The 24,149-nt window shown below is 44.3% G+C and overlaps 1 protein-coding gene across 1 annotated transcript in view; it reads right to left on the minus strand.

Moving 5' to 3' along the window:
- Positions 1 to 24,149, minus strand: part of MAML3 (mastermind like transcriptional coactivator 3) — a 441,192-nt gene that overhangs the window by 347,448 nt on the left and 69,595 nt on the right. The gene's annotated exons all lie outside the window — the stretch shown is intronic.

Genomic DNA, 24,149 nt, shown 5'->3' on the forward strand with positions numbered 1-24,149 from the left:
ATTGACCTACACTGCCTGTAATTATGCTTTATAGTGTAGATGGTGTCATATTAATATTGGACATATCTTGATTATATTGCTTAATAGAAGAACGTGTTTCTTTCCTTAAGTTGGATATATTTCTTTTTCACGATTTTCACCTTTTACGAGTTAACCCAGTCCAAATACAAATCCTTGGCATTATTAAAAACACAGGTAGCTGATGGAAATATATCAAGTAGTAAGACTGCAGTTTGCACTATGATTAAGGTTGTCCATCTACAGCAACAATCACACGTTTGTTTAAAAGTTGACTTCTGATCTTACACATCTGGATCTCGTGTGTAAAGTACAGCAAGTGTCTGGTTAGACCATTTTTCATCTCTACCATTATCTAACCACTGGTTTGTCCTAGGCCTGGGCCTATCACGGAGATTAGAGAACCTGACAGTTTTAGATCTCTCTTGTGTATTATAATGTGCAGTCTGCAAATGTTAGTCTTTTAAGATTTATAATATAGTAGTAATAGAGACTCTTTCAAGTGTTTTATACCCTTAAAAGAAATTCTTTAGAGCATTATATAAAAATAAGTATTTGTCATTGTAATAGTAGTTTAGAATTTTATTAAATGCACTATCAAAACCATCATCTCATCAGCTATCAATTTCCACTGACCAAAACATACTGTTTCCATTAAAACACATAATATAAAAATATACACACGTAATAATATAATTTTAATGCACATGATAATATTTAAAATTAAAAATCATCAAACTATAATGAGGTATATGTAGAACCCAGAGGAGTTGTGGTATGCAAGTACAAGACAGTAGAGTTGAATCAGGAATATCAGTGGTTTTAATGAGTTATGCGAAAATCCAGCTCCCTTGAGAAATCCATAATGCTGGGGAAAGCTGAAGGAAAGAGAAAGTTGAAGGATGACCAGCAGCAAGGTGGGTGGTCTCGATTATGACAGCAATGAATGCACCACTGAGAGACCTTAAAGACTAAGTTGAAGACAGATCATCCTGGAGAAAATCTATCTATGTGGTTGCTAAGAGCTGACACTGACTTGACAGCACTTAATCAATCAATCAATTATTTACAGAGAGGCAAGTGTGGTCTGCCTTCATTGCTCTTGCTGCTGTCTGTTTGTTAGCCCTGCCTCTACTCCAGGTCTGGAATAAAAGTACCTAAAGCACCATTCAAAAGCGGGCCTGGATCAAGGAATGGATTAACTAAAAACACCACAGACGTTGGACTACAACTCCCATTACCGCTGACTACTGGTCACTGTGGATGGAAATTATGAGAGCTGTAATCTGTAAACAGCTGGAGGGCTGAAGATGTGCAGTCCTGATCTTTCTTACAGTTCAAGGAGCAACAACATAATTTGTTCCACAATTACATTTGCACACATTTCTAAATCTGTTGAACTACAGTTTAAAATCTAAAAGACAGTCCTTTGGGCTCTTTTCATGTAATGAGAGCACGCCAAAATATGATCTCGTATGTGTAGACTGTTGATTTTCTACATTTTTAGCAAATGGAATCAGCAGAAATTCCTGGAATGCGGACCAGTAATGCATGGAGACAATGTGTATAATTACTGAGAAATTGGGAAATCTCCATCTATCCTTTCTTTGGAAAGTAACAATTATATGAATCTCGGTTTCAAACTCTGGTTCAAACTACCCATAATCAGTGTGCTATGCACATGCAATACTACTGCATATTCACTGAAAAGAGCAGGAAGAGGAAATTTGTGCAAGACAGAGGGGGAAGATGTGTGTAAGCCCATGGCTTGCTTCCAATCTCTAACCATGGATCAATCAGGAAATGTTACATTTGCACTAGCCAGTGTAATTAGTTTTTGTCTTCACACAATAATGACATCTACTTACCCAAGGTAAGTTACCCAAGTACCCAAGGTAACAGCAACAGGGGCAATTAGTTTAGTTTATTAGACGGATATCCTGCCTTACCATTAAAAATAATAGAAGAAGTCCAAGGACCCAAAGCATCCAATGCAAAATATTATACAGTAAATACTGGCTGATATCCTAACACTGCTTGTGTGCTTCAAATATCCGTGTGCACCCAGCACTACACCCTGCACTTCCAAAGTGTGGGTGGTCTTGTGAAAGAGTGCTACTATTTTGTAGTTCTCCCTGTGCCCCAGAAGCACTCTGACATAGTGGAAACACATCTCAGAGGGTCAAGGACATGTTTCCGCTGTAACACAGAGCTTCTGGAATGCAGGAAGAGTGCCGAAATAGTTACACTGTTGTGCATGAGTGCCTGCACTTAGGAAGCATGGGGACTAATGCTCACACGTGCTGTTATCTGAATCACATCTATAGCGTTTGGATGTCGGCCATTAAATTTCTTTAGATATTTATTTATTCGATTTATATATCGCCCTTCTAAAAAGGGCTTAGGGCAATTTACATCAAAACAAAAACAATTAAAATCAATTAACAGTTAAAAACAAAAACTAAAAAAACAACAACATAAAACCAATTAAAACATTTAAAACAGTTAGAAACCCTGGATGACCAGGCCAAAAATTTACAATAATTTAAAAACCCTGGAAGGCCAGGGCTCTCCTGAAAGCCAATAAGGAATTCAGATTACGGATTTCTGCAGGGAGTGCATTCCATAGCCCAAGAGCAGCTACAGAGAAGGCCCACCTCTGAGTCACCACCAGACGTGCTGGTGGTAGAGCCAGCGTGGTGTAGTGGTTAGAGTGCTGGACTAGGACCGGGGAGACCCGAGTTCAAATCCCCATTCAGCCATGAAACTAGCTGGGTGACTCTGGGCCAGTCACTTCTCTCTCAGTCTAACCTACTTCACAGGGTTGTTGTGAAAGAGAAACTCAAGTATGTAGTACACCGCTCTGGGCTCCTTGGAGGAAGAGCGGGATATAAATGTAAAATAATAATAATAATAATAACTGAAGACAGACCTCAGATTACCTTAATGTGTTTTGGGGATCATGCAGAAGAAGGTGCTCTCTAAGATAACTCGGACCTAAGTCATTCAGGGCTTTAACAGTAATAACCAGGACTTTGTATTTTGCCCAGAAACATATTGGCAACCAGTGCAACTGTTTCAAAACAAGCACAATATGGTCTCTCAAAGTTGCCCCGGAGACCAATCTGGCTGCTGCATTTTGAACTAACTGACGTTTCCGAACTATGTCCAAAGGCAGCCCCATGTAGAGCCCCATGTAGAAGCCTGGAAGTTACCAGCTGATGCGCCACTGTTTTGAAATCATTCTTTTCAAGGAATGGACACAGCTGTTGAATCAGACAAAGCTGACAGAAAGCACTCCTGGCTATAGCCTCCACCTGAGATACCAGGGTGAGGCCTGGGTCCAGGAACACTCCCAAGCTGCGCACCTGCTCCTTCTAGGGCAGTGTAACCCCATACAGCACAGAAAGATCTAACTCATCTTTCAAATTCTGAAGCCCTACAATGAGTACCTTCATCTTGCTTGGATTCAGTTTCAATTTGTTATCCCTCATCCAGCCCATTACTGCCTGTAGGCAGGCACTTAGGGAATAAGTGCCAATTTACTGATGATGAAGATGAAAAGGAGAAGTAGATTTGAGTATCATCAGCATACTGATAACACCCAGCACCAAACCTCCTGATGACCTCACCCAGTGGTTTCACATAGATATTAAAAAGCATTGGTGACAGAATGGAATTGGTGTTATATGGGACTCCATATAAAAGCTCCTGTTTTGAGTAGCAGCTGTCACCAAGCTCCACCATCTCCACCTACCCAAGAGATAGGAGTGGAACCACAGCAAAGCAGTGCCCCCTATCCCCAACTCCCCCAGATGATCCAGAAGGATACCATGGTTGATGGCATCAAACGCCACCAAGAGATCCAAAAGAATCAACAGAGTCACACTCCGTTGATTCCCCAGTAAAGGTCATCCATCAGGTCAACCAAGGCTGTCTCAACCCCATAGCTAGTCTAAAGCCAGTTTGAAATCGGTCTAGAAAAGCTGCCTAGAGCTTGTCGACCACCCTCTCAATCACCTTGCCCAACCAAGGGAGATTGAAGACTGTCTTATAATTATCCATCGCTAAGGGGTCCAGGGAAGGTTTCTTAAGAAGAGGTCTAACCATTGCCTCCTTCAAACATGGAGGCACCCTACCCTCCCTCAGTTATAATATTAACTAGGCCACCTCCAACAATCTCCCTGATAGACAGAAACAGCCAAGTTGGTCAAGGATCCAGAGAACAAATGGTAGACCGCACTGCCCCAAGCACCTTGTCCACATCCTCAGGAGTTACAGATAGAAACTGATCCAACCTAATGCTGCAAGGGGGATTGCTGGACACCTCCTCCATAGACCTTGCAGAAATAGTGGAGTCAGCCCAAATATAGAATTTTTTCTTCTATAAAAAAGAAGCAAAGAACCCATTAAAAGTGTCAGAGCAGAATGTCTCCAGGGAGTGATTTAAGGCAGAAGGAGCAGCAATTAAAACTCCTCACAACCCGGGATAGCATTGCCCAACATGAACCTGCGGACACAATGTGCGCAGACAACAATTCTTTCTTTTCTTTTCTTTTCTTTTTTGCTGCACGCACTGCTGCTGCATAGGCCTTCAAATGGGTCCTATGCTGTGTCCTGTCAGATTTGAGCCGAGTTTTCATTAAAATACAAATATCATTAAAATACAAAATCTAAATTCAATACACTCTTATGTGAAAATATGTGGATAGACCACTGAGTATCAAAATCAGACTGAAATGTCTAGGTAACCTTTCCTAGCTTGTTGGAATTATAATGCCCTGTGCTCGCTGCCTCCTAAACGTTTTCCTAAAAGTATGTTGTGGCTTACTCAGGCTTCAGTCTCAGCCTTGTAGCTCATTTGAGCTTGTATTCCACTGTGCCAGGATCACAATTAAGAAAGCCCTACCTGCATTAGGAACAAAGGAAGCTGCCTTATACAGAATCAGACCATTGTCCACCTAGCTCTGACCGCACTGACTGGCAGCAGCTCTCCAGGTATCAGGCAGGAGTCTTTCCCGCCCCTATCTGGAGAAGCCAGTAACATGTGGTCTTGTGAGCTGGTCTTGTGGAAAAGGTAAAGTGTGCTGTCAAGTCGATTTCAACTCTTGGCGCCCACAGAGCCCTTTCTTTTGGTAGAATACAGGAGGGGTTTACAAGCATGAATTGTCCCCTTGCTAAGCAGGGTCCACTCTGGTTTGCATTTGAATGGGAGACTACATGTGAGCATTATAAGATATTCCCCTTAGGGGATAGAGCCGCTCTGGGAAGAGCATCTATATCCTTACATGCTGACGGTTCCAAGTCCCCTCCCTGGCATCTCCAAGACAGGGCTGGGAAAAACTCCTGCCTGCAACCTTGGAGAAGCTGCTGCCAGTCTGTGTAGACAATACTGAGTTAGATGGACCAATGGTCTTGACTCAGTATAAGGCAGCTTCCTATGCTCCTATGTCCCTATGAACCTGAGACGAATACGAATATGATGAGTATTTATATACCGCTTTTCAGCCAAAGTTCCCAAAGTAGACCATGCTCTACCACTGAGCTATAGCCCCATCCCATCCCTCCCCACTGATCATACTTCTCTCATGCTGGGCACCCTAAACAGGGCTTTTCAAAGGTAAGCTTATGAACAATTTCTTCTATTAAGTACCTTTGACTGCATACAAGAGTACAGAGTTAAGATACTACCACATTTCAGAAACATATTCTTCCATATAACACAGAAGCGATTACTCTTGTAATTCCATACCATGTTGCTTGGTCACAGGACATGCCTGAAAGGGTAAACCTCAATAGCAGCAATACAACTTTCACAAGTAGAGAATGGACTTAAATCATGTGAGCAGCGAGATCCACCTTTGTAATCCAGAGTGGGTGATTTTGCCCATCATATCACACAGATTTATGTTTACTATGATCCCCAGTCGTTGACCACAATCCCAAAAAAGACTTCTATTTTGCTTCTGCAGAGTTTTCTTTAGTATAACTTCAAAGCTGGCTCACTTGACATGATGAACCAGAAGGAAACCAGCTGCAAACTACTGCAAGGCAACAGTCTGCCAAAAGTCTCTGTGCACACAAAGATCTATTTGGTCCTCAGGATTGCCGCTATTAATGAAAGGAAGTCAGCCTGCTCAAGCCACCCTTCATGGCAGGGTGGAAGTCCCTCTATCCACCCACTGGTTCTAATCTGCAAGGGACTCTAAACCAGCTGCTATAAAACTAAGCCTATCAGAATTAATAGCCCTTTAAAGATCACATATAGCTTGGCCCCGAAATGCTAGCAGTCCCAGAAGAAAATGAGATTGAACAACTTGGGATTCTTATGATGCTTCTTTTGGGACCAACTGTGTAAGTTTTGAAGTTGCACCAATTTCATGACTGAAGCCAGAGTTCTGTGCAATGCTACCTCCCAGCACAATTCATCCAATTAAGAGACAATCTTAATTGCCTTTTGAACTGCATCATAGATAAGATTGGCTGACATGATGCACAGTGTTACAGATCCATAATGCTGCACCTTGGGCTTGCTGCAGACTTAGGGTCATAGGAAGCTGCTTTATACAGAGTCAGACCATTTGTCCATCTAGCTCCGTATGGTCTTTCTAATCTACACTGACTGGCAGCAGTGGCTCTCTAAGGTTTCAGGTAGAAGTCTTCCCAGCCCTACCTGTCCCAGGGATTGAACCTGGCACCTTCTGCATGCAAAGCAGTCTTGCAGATTCTCTTCCACTGAACTATGGCCGCATCCCCTTCCATGCTGTTTCTGCATCTGCTGCTTCTGAACAGTGTTGGGGTTTGCTTAGAAGTCAACAGCAGCCCTGGGCCAAAGCATTACAGAACATAGCATTTCTCAATATAATATGAAATAAAGTCTCTGTAATAAAGGAGAGGAGAGCTGGTCTTGTGGTAGCAAGCATGACTTGTCCCCTTAGCTAAGCAGGGTCCCTCCTGGTTGCATATGAATGGGAGACTCAATGTGTGAGCACTGTAAGATATTTCCCTCAGGGGGTGGAGCTGCTCTGGGAAGAGCAGAAGGTTCCAAGTTCCCTCCCTGGCATTTTCAAGATAGGGCTGAGAGAGATTCCTGCCTGCACCCTTGGAGAAGCTGCTGCCAGTCTGTGTAGACAATACTGAGCTAGATGGACCTATGGCCTTTCTGTAAAAGTTTAGTGAGAAGGAAGCTGCAGTGAAAGCTTGTCCCACAGCCCACTGCACATGGGGTGGGGGGAAGACAGGGAAGCAATTTTCACTTTTCTCCCCTCTCTGGAAAAGTCCCTTTCACACAGAAAATATGTCCCTGAGGGTCATGCAGCCTTCAGGGATATAATTCTGAGGCTATATGTTTGTAGATATAGGGACATGCATACTGTAAGTACTTCTGCATACTGTCACAGATTTTGTACTGTATCGGATCAAACTATAGTGACATCACTAAACCAATATAAAACAATATTTATATTTACACCAGTATAAAACTGGAGCAGACCACGTAGCAGAGAATCAGAATATGTACATCAAGAAACTGATTTATAGTCAAGCATTTATAACTACCTCACCAGTTGACAATTAAATACAAACATGCCTTCATCTGCGTACATTTATAAAGAAGATTTGTCTGTTTATATAGCTACTGCATTGAGGATGCAATCAAAGAACTGTACACAATCTTTGCCAAGCCGGAGATGAATACCACACACAGAAACTGTTAACGATTCTGCCTATGAAAATTGTGAATATTACCATACTGGATGCCTTTGTTTGGATTACCAGCACCACTCTATCTTATCTAGCCATCCTGTGGTCCCAATCAGGAGTCTGTTTGGCTACCATGAGACTCATAAAAATCTCAGAAAACAAGGACTGGACTTCAGCCATTTCTTTATCTTGCATATTTTGTGTTTCAATAGAATAACAAGCTATATAAAACAAACTAAAGGATTTAACAAAGGGGCTTGATATAAGTACATAGTGAAGTATTAGTGCCGATTTCTGGATGGGTCTGTCCTGCACATCTATCCAAAAGAAGCCTTGTTCTGTGTGCGACTGTGTCTGTAGCTCAGTAGTAAAGAATCTGCTTTGCATGCCAAAGGTCCCAGGCTCAATCTTTTGCACCTCTACAGTGGACTGAGAGAGGTTCCTACCTGAAGCCTTGAAGAAGAACCTGGCAATCAGTGTGAACAATACTGAGCTAGATGGACCAGAGGTCTGATTCAGTAGAAGGCCACTTCCTATGTTCCTGTGCTCTTTTATTAAATGGTGCCATCCAAAACAAAACAGTGGTACAGTTTCTGAGCATGTAGAACTTCCCTTTTATTGCAATGGAGCACCTGAAAGAGAGGTTCTTCATAGATCTGATTGCACTGGAACATTTTAATAAGAGCACAGGAAAGCAACACCCTGGGCCCATTCTTGTGATTGGAGAATGGGCTCGGAAGGGGCGAGGGGAGGAAGCCACGAAAAGCTTACCTCCCCCACAGGCAATCCCGTCCATGTTGCTGGGCAGCCAGATTGGCCGCCCAGACGATTGCTGGCTTCTGCCAGTAGCGGGGAGGGGGGAGCAGGGAGGTTTGGGGGCCAGGAGGCCTCTAGAGCTTTCATAATGCACCACACGAGTGCACCACACTCCCGACCGCGGTCTACTTGTGTGTAGGTGCCACGCAAAGCCGCTAGGCACTGACACAGGAGCATTTTGCCTGCTTTTTGGGTGCCCTTGCACCCAAAACCTGGGTTAAGCGGTGGGCTCCCTAAGCGGGCTTGCTGATGTGTGTGCTTGCTTGCTGCAGGAGCCGCACAGCTCCCAGATGCACACACGAGCACTGACAACTGGGCTGGGCTTTCTTGGCTCTGTTTTCGGTGTGCATGTGAATAGCTTCCTTCTCTTGTTAAACAGCACTGAGTGATGTAACCTGGTTCTCCTTGCATAATTCAGGACACAATATTTAGCTCTGGAAAATTCAGGCAGCTACATTACTAGTGACTCTAAGGGCCCAGATAATACGAGGAAATCCCATATAATACAAGGAGATTTATATATTTTCTTATATATTCTCGTGAACTATAAGAAAATATATATACATACATACAGAATGCAAGCTGTATTTGCTAATACCCATACGAAGCCTATAAGGTTCAGGGAACAGCTTTGACCTGGGAAACCTGCGTTCAAATTACTACTTAGCCACAGACTCACTTGCCTGTCGTTTATGTGAATCACTCGCTGTCATCTTTCCTACAAATGGAAACAGTGACCTACCACCACGTAGTGCTGTTGTGAAGAGAACAGTCCTCTGGGTTCCTTGGAGGAAGAGTGGGATATAAAATGTAAATTTTTATTTATCAGATGTGTACACCGCCCCAAACCTTCGTCTCTGAGTGGTTGAGAATAAGGACCGTAAGGCACAACAGCACCTAAAGTAAAGCAAAGTTGCGCCATCAAGTCAGTGTCGACTCCTGGCGCCCACAGAGCCCCGAGGTTTTCTTTGGTAGAGTTCAGGAGGGGTTTACCACGGCCATCTCCTGTGCAGTATGAGATGATGCCTTTCAGCATCTTCCTATATTGCTGCTACCCGATATAGGTGTTTCCTATAGTCTGGGAAACATACCAGCGGGGATTTGGACCGGCAACCTCTTGCTCACTAGGCAAGTTACTTCCCCGCTGCGCCATTAGTTAGCACCTACAAACTGCTAAATAACAATGCAACTGTGTTTTATGTTGCACAACATTAATCAACTAATTAAGGACAATTGTATGTTGGCCTGTCACCCAGTAAGCATTTTTGGGGTGTGTGTGTGTGGGGGTGTGTGTGTGTGTGTGTGTGTGTGTTTCCATTCTGTCTCCTCATGGGAGAAAAATTCATTCTCAGATCACAATTACAAAAAGTGCAATGCATCTGTTTCCTCTAAAAGAAGGAAATGGAATTAAACAACAAGAATATGTCTCAATTCCTCAAATAGCTAGAAAGCCCACAAATGCACCTGCAGTTCACCATAATGGAAAAGTTTAACGACAACATAGGCCCTATTTTAAAATACAATTAAAAAATACAGCTCATATTATACACATGCCTAGTGGCTCTCTAAAAGCCCCATCTCTAACATTCAGCAAGATCTTTGCTTAGATTGGTTCTGTACAGCAAAGGCAGCCATACTTCTGCTAGACAAATCTGCATGAATTGCTGGCTGGGTCAACTGGGGACAAGGTGTTATTTTTACAACCAAAGCTATTCTGACATCTTCAAAACATCACCAGCTTCCACAACTACAGTTCAGTGACGTAACCTGATCAAAATCCCACTGACCCACCCAAGCATTGCTGAAGTGCAGCTTCTATTCATTTCTATAGGGCCCACATAGGAGATGCACACATCCCATACTGGAACGAGTAGATGTTGCACAACAATGAATGCTTAATGGATTGTACTCTCAGAGTGTAATTTTAGACCCAAGCAAAATGAGATGTTTCAGTTAACACAAATGTCATGATTATGTGGAGCAATTACCCTACTTTAATATGCACTGGGTAGTCAAGTAAGTCTTCTTCAACAAGAGTTAGCTAACACATGAGCTGGCCAGTGATTACTAGAGCTTTAGGGAAGGGACTGCAATACAAGTCTCTGCTTGCTCTGGAATGGAAATACTAAAGAAACATCCTATGCAGGCAAACAAGTCAGAAGTGTCTGGTTCTGGCCATTATTACCCCACCCCACAAACAACCTGCCTCCTTTTCCCCAATGCTACAACTTGTCTCCTCTTTATCAAAAAAAGCCCATTACATAGTGTTCCAGAGCTGCTCTGAGACTTTTTCCTGTTATGCAGCAGCATAGGATGATAGGAACATAGGCAACTGCCATATACTGAGTCAGACCATTGTCTATCTAGGTCAGTATTGTCTTCACAGACTGGCAGCAGCTTCTCCAAGGTTGCAGGCAGGAATCTCTCTCAGCCCTATCTTGGAGAAACCAGGGAGGGAACTTGAAACCTTCTGCTCTTCCCAGAGCAGCTCCATCCCCCGAGGGGAATATCTTACAATGCTCACACTTCTAGTCTCCCATTCATATGCAACCAGGGCAGACCCTGCTTAGCTAAGGGGACAAGTCATGCTTGCTTCCACAAGACCAGCTCTCCTACGGCTATCATTCCTCAGCTCCAATGGCTATCATACTACTTTGGTAGACAGCTTCCAACCAGCTCTGGAATAAGAGAATGAGATCCTTCCTGATCCAAAGAAACCTGTCTTCAAACCTAAGCTATCCTGCCAGTGCACTGCAGACCAGAGGACCGAGCAATATTAACGCAAGCACTTAGCACCTGCAATGTTCTGGCACATGCAAATAAAAGTTACACTCTTAATGACATGCACCTGCTTTAGCAAGCACATTTTTATGCTAACCTTTATTGCCATAGCACAGGGGGTTCCCAACCTGTGGTCCTCCAGAAGTTGTTGAACTACCACTCCCATCATCCCCAGCCACAATGCACTGTAGCTAAGGATGATGGGAGCTGTCGTTCAGCAACGTCTAGAGCAGGGATTCTCAACGCTGGGTCTCCAGATGTTATTGGACTTCAACTCCCATCATCCCCAGCCCCAGTGGCCTTTGCTTGGGGATTATGGGAGTTGAAGTCCAATAACATCTGGGGACCCAACGTTGAGAATCCCTGGTCTAGAGGACCACAGGTTGATAACTCCTGCCACAGCAGACTCCTGCCTGAGAACCAGATGTATATCCAAACCGAAGAGACCGATGGTACAGTATGTCATAGACAAGTACCAGAAGAGGGAGGAGTATCTAATTCTATCAACAAATTCCACTCAGATCGCCCCTATCAAAAGAAACATTTGGATTGGTCTGAGGAACATTTTATTGTTTATTTTTTAGGAGATAGGCATGAAGAAGTTACTCATGTTTTTGTTTGGAGGCATGTAAAATAAGGTGTCTGCAAACGGGTTTTTAAATTTTTATTTATGTTATTGCATTGTACCGTATTGCTCTTTGCTGTAGTGTTTATTTGGCCGTTGACCGTAAATAAATGAGTTCAGTTCTATCAACGAAAATAATAAGGAAGTGGGAAATGACTTGCCTAGCAAGTATGAGGTTGCTGGTTCGAATCCCCGCTGGTATGTTTCCCAGACTACGGGAAACATCTATATCGGGCAGCAGCGCTATAGGAAGATGCTGAAAGGCATCATCTCATACTGCGCAGGAGGAGGCAATGGTAAACTCCTCCTGTATTCTATCAAAGACAACCACAGGGCTCTGTGGGTGCCAGGAGTCAACACTGGCTCGACGGCACAACTTTACTTACTTTACTTTAAGAATGCAGTGATGTGGCTGAGGAATGAAGGAGGCAATCCTCCAAAAGGAAACATCCGTGAGTGCAAGTGAAGGGAGCCCCAAAGGCCCATCATGATGAGCTAATGAAACAAACCATTAGAGCAGTAGCCGCAGATCTGGGGGTGGGGAGAGGTAATCAGGGATTCATTTTCTTATGGCTATGTAAACCAAATGCTATTAAGCAAACCAGCAACCACCAGCAAACCAAATGGGAAGCCCTAATATACTGCAGTCACACTGCAGTGAAGATCCTTGTTATATACAGTTGTGATCACTTAGTTGTGGTGGTGGTGGTGGTGGTGGGAACACTTAGGGTGTTCTCTAGAGAGTAGTGTTCTGTTCTTTCATTTCAGAAGTACTAAACCAGAAGGGGGCAAAGCAGCTGCCTAGAAAATTTAGGATTATTTTTGCTATAATGGTGTAATTCTGACTGTGTCGATGGACACAGCTCACACTTGTCACCGTACATGGGCACAGACTGGCAAAGGACTAGGGGAAAAGGTGCAGAATTTTGCAATTTTAGAAGTAATTTCAGCGTTTGTATCAGGAAGCAGGAGATATGTATAAAAATCATCTGTTCTGCCTGGATAATCTATCAAAATCAGGAATATAAATAAGGAACCAATGTCCTTATAGAACAAACAGTAGCGCAAAACATGCCCCACTGATTCCACCATGCCTGGACTACAAGGGCACTGGGTTCTTATACATGCAGAGCATGTAGTCTATATCTTTGTGAATACATCAACAATTGGACTGTGATTTGTAGTGGCTTAACTGTATTGCTATAATTGCTGACACCAAATCATGCTCTCTCTTTTTATGTTATTGCTTGCTTCCGTCCTTAGCTTCTGCAGTATGGGAAGCAATGAACATATCTTCAGAATGTTGTTTTTCTGTAACACAGAAACCAAAGAGTCAGTACTTGAACTTCACATTTTAAAGCTTCTGATGTTTACAAGTGGAATGTCATCAGGGCACTTAATATCAGCCTTCCAGTATCCACACCTACCACTTACACTATTTCAATGACATCACATCCAAGCTGCTATTCATCGTAACAATCTGGGGATAGAGACTTCTGGAAATGTATTCCTGAATCAAGCCAATGCAACACTTCTGAAGGGGTAAAAGGGGGTGGGGGGACAGTGCTTGCAAACGTTTTAAGCCATGCTAATTGAAGAGGATGTATGCTGATTGTTTGAACTCACTAATCAAGTGTGTAATGAACTTTAACACAACACAGAAAGCTGTTTGCCCCAAAACTTAACAATGTTTTCCCTGCTACAGGCATTTGGTATAGAACAGCCTGGAGTGAAATACATGGAAGATGGAAAGACCACAAATATAATCAAGTACCTTCCTTAAATCCTTTGACTGAACACTTGAGCATCCTTATGAACAACAACTTGACAACAGTTCTTCTGATTAAGAAACTTCTTTTTAAAAATAACTCATATAATTCTTTTAATGTGCTGATGCTTTCATATCCTTGTTTCAATCTCCCCACAACTACCACATGAAGCAAAACAGTGTACAGCCATCCTGTAAGTCAATGCCAAAAGTGTAATTTAAACTCAGCTCTCCCACATGTACATTCACTGGCATTTTTGATGGTTTCATGGCAATAACAATCCAGCAGGACAAGTTATTTCCTAGCAAGTCCTTCCACTGTTAGTCTGTTCAAATATAAATGGCTCAACTTGTATGGTGCGGTAGTTAGAATGTCAGACTACGACTTGGTAAAGGTAAAGTGTGCCATCGAGTCTGTGTCAGCAGGGATTTGAACCGGCAACCCCTGGTAGACCCAGGTTAAAATCCTCGCTCAGTCATAAAACTCACTGGGGGACCTCAGACCAGTCACTCTCTCTCAGTCTGACCTACCTTACAGGATTGTCACGAGGATAAAATGGTGGCGGAGGCAAGGCTCATATACGTTGCCTGGAGTTCCTTGGGAGACAAGTGACATACATGTGATAGATAATTTCAGAGCACTCCCAGAGTGCAGGCAAATTCCGAAAAGTATTTGTGCTCTTGCACAAGAGTGGAAGAGTACTTTGGAAGCATGGCAGACCAGCACAGGGGCTACTGCTTCATTTATATTAGGAGCACACAAACACTGTCAGGTTGCAAGTCACTGATTTGATTAGGTAGAGATAAATTGCGCACATCTACCTTGTAAATGAAGATTAGCTTGCTTGCTCCTACTTAGTTCTTCAAATTTGAGATTTATGTTTGAGACTGCTAATCTAATTTCAGGCCAAGCTGAAGAAAGATCATTCTGGAGAGAATCTATCTATATGGTCGCTAAGAGTCGACACTGACTTGACGGCACTTAATCAATCAATCTGCTCTTTATCACTGCAACTCTCCAATTCACACAAGTAGGAATCAAACAAAGGGGGTCAGTATTTTCATGGCTTTCTCACTTAATTCTTTGCACTCAGCTTGCACACTAATCCAAAACTCAGGAATATACACTGTTGAGAAGTTAAAGTGTATATAACAGTTAAAGTATGGGGAGGTGGACAAGGAGACAGGAGCTGAAAACCACCTGGCTTCTCTGCTGCTCATAAAGCCAAGGGCAAGCATAGCAATGGCACACTTCTTTGGCCACTCACTAGATAAGCTCTAGAAGAGTGTCTTCTTAGAGGGCACTCAGCCAAAATAAGTGCCACCTCTGTGCCTGCCCTTGAGCTGAAGAGCCAAGTAGGTGTGGGCTTCTGTCTTCTCTTCCCATCATCTCTGACCATCTCTACACCTTGGACATGTTGGAAGGGCTGTCCTTAGAGAGGCCTGGCGGGGTGCAGGGCCTAAGGCAAATCAGCCAGTGCAGGGGCCCCTCTCAATTAATTCTAATGGGGGTTAAAAGAGCGGGATCCGGTGCTGTCACCCTGCTTGCCATGGCCTAAGGACAGCCCTGAATGTTGGGTAAGGCCACTGCCCTCGCAACAGCTCCCTCCTGAGTTCCTTGGGACCCCCCTTTAAGTTGTTTGAGACCCCATGAGGCATCCAATTCCCAGTTTGAGAACCCCTGCTTTGTTTCTTTAAAAACCCCACCCACCTATTTGCATAATTTCATATCAAATGGAATAACTTCCTCTTGCTACTAGAATGGCAATCCAGATTCCAAGCACATGAGTTTGAACCAACTCCTCATGACAATCAGTCAGATTGTGTGTGCAAAGGTTCCAGTGGCAAGGCACTTTGCAGCCTCCCCATTCATGTCAATGGAGGAGCTGCATGCATCAGTGTATGCAAAGCAGCCTCTGCCACTGAAGTGATCTGGACAGCCTGCAGGCCCAGATGAGCATGAGAGCAAGAGTGTAGCTCTAGATCACAGCAGGCACATCTAGCATCTTGAGTTTAACTCCAAATGATACCAGAAGGAATCTAGATGTGCAATATCTCTATATACCGTCAGCATAATCGCCCAGATCTCTCAATGCAGGGCACAAACAGAAAGGTTTATCGTTTATTGCGTGTGTCATGAAAAGAAAAGTGAAAGGCAATCCATTTCTCTCATACTTGGATGTCTATCAAAGTAACTCCAGCAATAGGTGGTAGTCTCGAAGGGCTGTATAAATGACCTTTTCAAGATTCCTCCGCTTTAGCCACTGGATAGCGACGGAGTGCACAGCTTTGTTATTTATTTATTTAAGCCAGAAATTGCATTTTCATTTCCCCTCCTTTCAATCTTTTAATTAAATCTTCAGGGAAGCAAAAACAAAAAGTTGCAGATGTGTGCATTTCCACCCCTGAACAAGTATCTGAGGTTCCAGGACAGAAAGTGCACTGCTGAACATTCTGATCAGGTCGTCTCCGTTCTTGGCAAGGATAGGGGTGGAGTTAAAATTCATGAATGTTGCAAGGGCAGAAGCAATGAGTTCACATTGTACAGTCCGAAACATGTGCACAACTCTGTGATCACAGCAACATGTGAAGTGATGCTTGGACAATCCACAGCTTATCATTTATTCAAATCTTTATGTAGGAGGCATAATTATGCTATAAAAATCCTGTTTCTCCAGTATTTTCTTTTCTCCCAAATAAGGAATGTATTCTGCTCCATTGGTTATTTCCATGACCACCAGCCAGGGATTCACCCTCTTTGCATGATACTTTTTGCTTGCTTTCTCCTTCCAGAAATAGAAGGCACCTCTAGATCACATCTGCTGTTTCTGAATTCCCACTTTTGAAATCATATTTAACAGCTTATAAACTCATTCACTTGATCTTACACTGTGCTCCTACCTTCAGTCCTTGACTCATTTCTTTCCTTTCCACACTTTGTTGTTCTGATACATTCCTGTGCAGGCTTCTTTTCCTTTTTGCACATTTGCAACTGAGCCATAGGACAGTGATCTTCGCTATTTTTCAAGCTTTGGCAAAAAAACTTTCAGTGTGAGAGCCATTTCCCACTGTGCTGACCTCTGCACAGTACCTGCTTTTCTCAGTGCTTGAGGGCGCTTTAAGAGAAAGAGAGAGGGAGGCCCCTCTTTTAAGGGCTCCAGGATGAAGGCACTGGGAAGTCCTTCCCTTAGAAGAGCTCACCCACCTCCCACCTGGCGCTGGGAGAAATGCAACACTGGGTGATGAGAAGGATCATCTCCGCATGGTGCCAGGGGGACTGCACGGTGTATTCAGCTTTGGCCAAAGCTTTGCACAGGCCCAACAAACTGTATTAGTCAGGGGGCTGCACTTAAGGTTGATTGGGGCCACCATTGCCCCACTGGCCTTACAATGAAGAACACTGCCAAAGAAAGATCATTACAGTAACAAGGATGTGCCTGAATCATTTCGGCACCTCATTACAGAGGCGCGGAAATGATCTGAGCTGCTGCAGCCGAATCCTTTTGGCAGGGAGCAAGAGGTAGCTTCAAAAAGGAGGCTTACCTGCTCCTCTGCTGGCCCTCGCCACCCTGCCACAGCTCAGTCAGTTCTAAAAAGCTGCACAGCGCGCCACTGCGGTGCACATGCATGGTGGCCATGTGCATGTCGATGCCGACACCGCACGTGGGCTGCTGGGAGCAGCACCACAGCCGTGCGGCTTTTTAGAACCAACAGCGCCATGGTGGGGCAGCGGAGGAGCAGGTAAGACCTGCGTGCAACCTGCGTGCCTCTCCACCCCCCGCCCCTGTGGCTGCACACCACGCTTTGTGCACATCCCTATACAGGAATACTTGCAAGTAAGCATAGTAGCCTGCCACTTGAAACAACAGACTGGGACACTGGCTGGCAAATGGGTCCACTCAGGCAAGTGCTCAGGTTTGCCTTTTCAAGGAGCATGCAAAGCACTGACTTGTTGGCAGGTCCAGGGGCGTAACTATAATAGGGCCAGGGGAGACAGTTGTCTGGGGGCCCACTGCTTGGGGGGGGGGGGGCAGAGGCAAGTCACATGACTCTCCCCCCCCAGCCATGCACCCGCCAGGGCTTCCTTCAGTTGTATTCATCCTCCAAAATTGATGTGAGTGTTAAGACCTGGAGCTACCACAACAGCATGTCTTTCTCTAGTACCATTCAATGACTTGCACCGTCCACAATTTACAAAACCTTTCAAAAATAATTTAGGGTGTTGTCCTATTGTGGTACATAGGAGATAGATAGATAGATACTTACCATTATTTAGCCTCATTTAAGATTTCTTTACTTCATGAGCTGGGGTGTGTGTGTGGCATTTTAAAATCTTGTCTCTGGGCCCACTCCAACCTTGCTACACCCCTGGGCAGGTCGGCCCCTGAAAAAGCAGCCCCACTTGCTGTTTTAAGTGGCAAGTTTGCAGGAGACACCATTCCTCACATGCCTGCCCAGACATGTGAGTAATATTGCAGGAAAGTTAGCATAATGATATGCTAAAGTCTCTGTAACTAAATCCCGAAGAAGAACTCTAATTCAGCAAGGTGATTAAGGGTTAGGTGTGGGCTACAGCAGATTGTTATAAGCTATCCTATATACTAACTTGTCTCAGGAAAAATAAGTGGTGGAGACTCTCCATTTATTCCTGGAGAAAATTTCCAGGCTTGACTAACAAACTAGCAGTGGACTGTTACAACATTGCTTCAGGAGAGACATATTAATTCACTAATTGCCCTGCAAAAATAGTGTGCACCTAGTTTAAAAAATACAATTTGAATCTTTGTACCTTGAAGGGAAGCCACCTAAAAGTGCAGTGGAGAAATGACTTAACTAGAAAGCCAGAGGTTGCCAGTTCAAATGCTGCTGGTATGTTTCCCAGACTATGAGAAAGACCTATATCGGGCAGCAGCAATATAGGAAGATGCTGAAAGGCATCATCTCACACTGCGCAGGAGATGGCAATGGTAAACCCCTCCTGTGTTCTACCAAAGACAACCACAGGGCTCCGTGGTCGCCATGGCACACTTTACCTTTACCTTGAAGGGAAGGTTTAGTCATAATGGATACTGAAGAGACAACTTGCACTAGCACTGAAGATTGTACAGTACTTGGTGCCAGAGGGTCCTTTTAATAGGACTGTGGTATGTACTTTATGACAGATATCTAAAAGAGATCTATGTCACAAACTCAACTTAGCCCTGTTTTTATCATGCTGCAAAGGCAGAAGCATTAATAAGAACTTGGTCTCCGTCCTAAGTGAAATAATGCAAAACAGTGACGACAATCCTGGGCTCCTTTTAATTATGAGATCCAGCTTGGTGTAATTGTTAATGGACTAAAACCAGGGAGACCCAAGTTCATATCCCTGTTCAGCCATGAAACACACTGGGCCAGTCACTTCTCTCTCAACCTAACCTACCTCATAGGGTTGTTGTAAGGGTAAACATAACCACATTCACTGCTCTGGGCTCCTGGGGAGGGGGGAGGCATATAAAATTAAAACAAATAAATACAATTATGAAGGACTCCACATGTGTCATAAACTCTGGACTGTGCTGTTATATCCCCCCCCCATGTGCTTTTCTCATAGCACAAGTTACAGCAGAGCTGCTCAACTTTGACCTCCCTGCAGATGTTGGCCTACAACTCACGTAATCTCAGACTATTGGCCACTGTGGTTGCGGGTTATGGGAGCTGTAGTCCAAAAACAGCTGGAGGGCTGGAGTTGAGCAGCCCTGAGTTGCAGATTTGTAACTTCATACTTGCTGTCAAAGCACATCCAGAGTCCTGCAGGCCAGGACTCCCATCTAGGCCAGGTATTGCCTACACTGGCTGGCAGTGGCTCTCCAAAGTTTCAAGCAGGCCAGAGTCTGTCCCAACTTTACATGGACACTTTCCAGATTAGACCCTACAACAGGGTCATGTTGTATCTCTGAATTGTGCTTCCGCACTTCCTGTGTTGTGACACTGCAGTCCCAATGCTGACATCGGGGTGCCTGTTCACATTTCCAATGCCTCGTTTCGGATTTAATTGCTGCAATTTACTGCTATAACTTTGTATATCTGGCATTAAAAGGTTGCCGTATTTTCAAGTGGTTTGTTTTCACAAGGCTGGGCGCTTTGCTATTAACGTTTTGAATGCAATTTGCCCGAACCGAAGCATTTTGCCGCTGTTGAGCGGGTAATCTGGAAAGCACCCTGGAGATGCCAGGGAGTGAATGCGGAACCTTCTGCATGCAAGCAGGTGCTCTACCTCAGAGCTATGACCCCTTCCCCTAAGGGGAATATCTTACAGCACTCACCCGTAGGCACCTATTCAATCACAAACCAAGGCAGACCTTGCTTAGCAAAGGGGACAATTCATGCTCATGCTCACTACTGCAAGACCAGATCTCCTCCTTTCCGCTAAGAAAGTTGCATCCATCACACCTACTGTGCTGTAGCAACCGCCACATCTGTTGCGTGCTGTAATACAAACAAACATAGTAGCATTTCTACACAGTGGTTGTTTTGAAGAACAATGTGGCAATTTTGTACATTGGAATATAAGCAACTCCAAGACTCGAATGCTTAAACTAGGCTCTTAGTGGAAAGGCAAGTGGGGACACAATGGTAAGGAAATAAGAGACAAAAACTGGAAATCTGTCTATACTAAAAGTTACAAAATTAGGAGCTGCAGGTTGTGTCCCCCCTCCCCCTGCCCACCGCAATAATGTTGAGTTCCAGGGATTCAAAGGAATGTATCAGCAGGAAGACAGGAGCTGTGCAAGAAAACTGGATAGAACAAGTTTGGGGCAGTGTTGCAGCTTGCAGAGGGGCGGGGAGCGAGCAAGTGAGTTGCAGCTATGTGTCAAAGACAGACCAGCAGCAGCCCTCTGGCTTCAGTCTGTCCAGCAAAAGGGTGCAGGGTGGAGAAGTTTAGGGTGGGGGGGGAGAGAGAGAGAGCCAGGACAGAGCGGAAACCACAACAGTAAGCAAGATTTTTTGTTTCTTAGCAGATGTATTGAAGGATTGTGCACTTCTCCATACAGAGAACAGTAACTCTTACCAACAATTTGGCAGAGACTCAAAGAAGCTAATAACATGGGGGCAGGATCAAGCTAAAACCTGATATACACATTCCTTGCAGTCATTAGTGAAACTGTAAATGGTTGAATTTGAAAGGCTTTGTGGACTCTTGGGCAATGATATGATATACAAGCCTTTTGGAATTAACTCCAGGGGTGCAGCAACAAAATAGCCAGTGGATTTCTGGAGAAAGGAAGAAAGGACTGCCTGCGATGATCTCTTCTACCTTCCCCTGGCCACACACTCACACCTTGTCCCACAAATGCAGCAACATGGAGGTGGAAACAGTAGAGATTGCAGTATTTATTTTATTTTATGTTTATTTTACACATTTACATATTGCCCCAGCTCCTGTCTCTAGGTGGCTTATATAATAAAATAAAATGCAGCATAACAATTAAAACATATAAAACCTAGTTTACAAATCTAATTCAAAGCTTGGTTGAATAGGTGTGTCTTTCAAGTTTTAAAAGCTGCCAGAGCTGGCAAAGTTCTTATTCTGGCAGGGAGCACATTCTAAAAACCTCAGGACAGCTACAGAGAAGACCTGGACCGAGTAGCCACCAGACGAGCTGGGCCTGGTGGCAACCCCAGACAGACCTCCTCAGACAATCTCAGCAGTGGGGCTCATGACAAAGAAGGTTTTCTCTTAAATAGTGGCTTGTGGTCCAGTTTAGATGTATCCTTCTGTTCCTCCGAATCATGCTGTTTCAAGACTTGTATGTTCTCTACACCCTAACCCTTCTCCCATGCTGACTCTCTCCACAATTTCCAGATTCCCTCCATCCACAGTTCGCTATGACATCAGAATCAGGCAGATGATGGCTAGTGCTAACCTCTAAAACGTGATTTGAAGCCGGTTTCACGGGTGTTTGCGAACCATGACTTGTAGGATTAGTGCTATCATCATTTGCCTGATTCTGACAACACGACAACCTATGGCTAGAAGAAACCTGAAAGTAGAGGAAGGAATCAAAGCATGATTGCAGAGGCAGGAGCATCCAAACTTGCACTGTGTTGCTGAACCTTCAGAACATGGACTGAAGGATAATCTGAACTGAGCCAAAACTGGGGGAGGGCATAGTTAGACTAGGGCAGATTATCCCCTCTATGTCCAGCCAACAGAGATCTGTATGTGTGGAGGGAGGGTGGGGCAGTAAGCAAGCTGCAGGCTCAGTTCATTCCTCACTGCATCCCGGCTGCCTTGTTTTGCCTTCCCTCCTCCCACTATGTTAATCAAAGGCGCACAGACTGCCCATTCACCAGAATCCCCAAGCCAGGTGATTGAGCACCCTAAACATTTGGGGTTAACATGGCAGCCATGGGGTGGGGGGGAGGCAAGGCACAATGAGGCAGCTGGAGTAGGGAGAGGAGCCACAGACACCCCCATTTGCTCCACCTGTACATGCTGCTACTGTGTCCAGCAGGCAGGCAGAGGCGTAACTAGGGAAAACGGCGCCCGGGGCAAGCACTGAAATGGCGCCCCCCCACCGCCCCCCCAACATACTACATTATACTTAGGTTTTTCCTCACAAGCGCCCGCCGCCGCCGCCAAGCCAGGCCACTGACTGGCCGCCAGGTGCCAGCAAAGCAATGGGGGGGGGCGCAGACGGTGCGGAAGGGACCGCTCGTGGGGAAGGGGGCACCGACGCACTCCCTTGACTGCTGCAGCGCTGCTGCACTGAGCAGGAAACATTTGTATTAACAAAAAAATTTTAAAATTTTTAAAAAATTTGGTCATGGCGGCGCCCCCCACGTGACCAGAAAAGATGGCGCTCGGGGCACGTGCCCCCCCTGCCCCCCCTATAGTTACGCCTCTGCAGGCAGGACCTGAGGCAGGTATGTCTGGGAGAAAGAAAACAAGAGGAGAAGAAGAATGCAAGGAAAACTCTGGAGAGGATGTGTAGTATTGTCGCATCCCTTCAGGTATGACAAGGTTCAGCTCCTTTGCGTTAAGTGATCCTATTACAGCCTTCATTAGGTCAGTTACTTAAAATTTAAGGGTTCTTTTAGTAATCTGCTGCAGAGGACTTTGGATTGTGCCAATTATGCAAACATAGAATTAGGACATCAGTAGGTACCATGCACATATAAGAGAGGGTGGCGGGGGTGAGAATACAATTTTCTGTCTTTTCTTACATGATCCTTCCTTCGGAGCAGATTGAAGGCAGTAGACTAAGAATACATAGATCAAGTGGATGTTCTCCTTCCTTGAAGGGAAAAAGAGTAGTCTGCAGAAATCAGTATTTTCTATTCTGATATATCCGTGGCAAAAAAAAGTCTTAAAATGCACTGAGTGTAGCAAGTCTTCTAATTAAGAAGAAGGATTAAAATTCTGATTTGTTTCAGTATGTTCCAATATAGGGACTATAACCCGTGAACTAATGAAAAATCTTCTATGATCAGGAGGTACACAGACTGTTCCTCCTTGGTCAGTGGTGGCACTTTGTATACAGAAGTGAGCACTGCAGTTCCTGTGGAGTTCAGAGACACTCTGTCCATGTAAAAGGCCATTTTGTTACTTCACTTCAACTCTGCTCTATATATTGCTACCAGTGGATTTAAGAGTTAAAGAGACTTTTACCAAGTTCAATACAATACAGAATCTTCTAATGACAATAGCCTAGGCTCATATGCTAGAGAAGGAGATGCAGTTTGCCTCAGGTTCATACATTCCACCTTCTCTCCCCTCTTACTTCACTCACAAAGAGGGGAGATTTAAAAGCGTCTGCTTTTGAATAAACCAACGTTTCCCATTACATCCAACCTCGATAAATGCTGGTTTAACATTTGTTAGCTAAAACAAATCAGGTTCAAACCATGACTTGTTATCCTGAACTGTTCACTGATCAAAGTTAGAAATAACCACCATTTACTGAGCTCAGATATAATTTTGAAATTATATTCAAAAGTGGAGGCTTTCAATCCATTCATTTCAAGCCTGATGTACAAAGAGGGGAGGAGAGTGTACAACCGCAAGGCTCACTGTCAGTTGTTCATAGTTATCTAAGCCAGGGGTAGGCAACCTCAGCTCTGTGGTGGAACTACAATTCCCATCATCCCCAGCCACAATAAATTGTGTTCAACAACAGCTGGAGAGCCAAGGTTGCCTACCCTTGATCTAAAGGGTTTAGCTCAGGACTTAGGAACATAGGCAGCTGCCATATACTGAGTCAGACCACTGGTCTATCTAGCTCAGTATTGTCTTCACAGACTGGCAGCAGCTTCTCCAAGGTTGCAGGCAGGAATCTCTCTCAGCCCTGTGTTGGAGAAGCCAGGGTGGGAACTTGAAACTTTCTGCTCTTCCCAGAGCGGCTTCATCCACTGAGGGGAATATCTTGCAGTACTCACAAATCAAGTCTCCCATTC

The sequence above is a fragment of the Hemicordylus capensis genome, chromosome 5 (genome assembly GCF_027244095.1).
Source record: "Hemicordylus capensis ecotype Gifberg chromosome 5, rHemCap1.1.pri, whole genome shotgun sequence".
NCBI lineage: Eukaryota > Metazoa > Chordata > Lepidosauria > Squamata > Cordylidae > Hemicordylus > Hemicordylus capensis.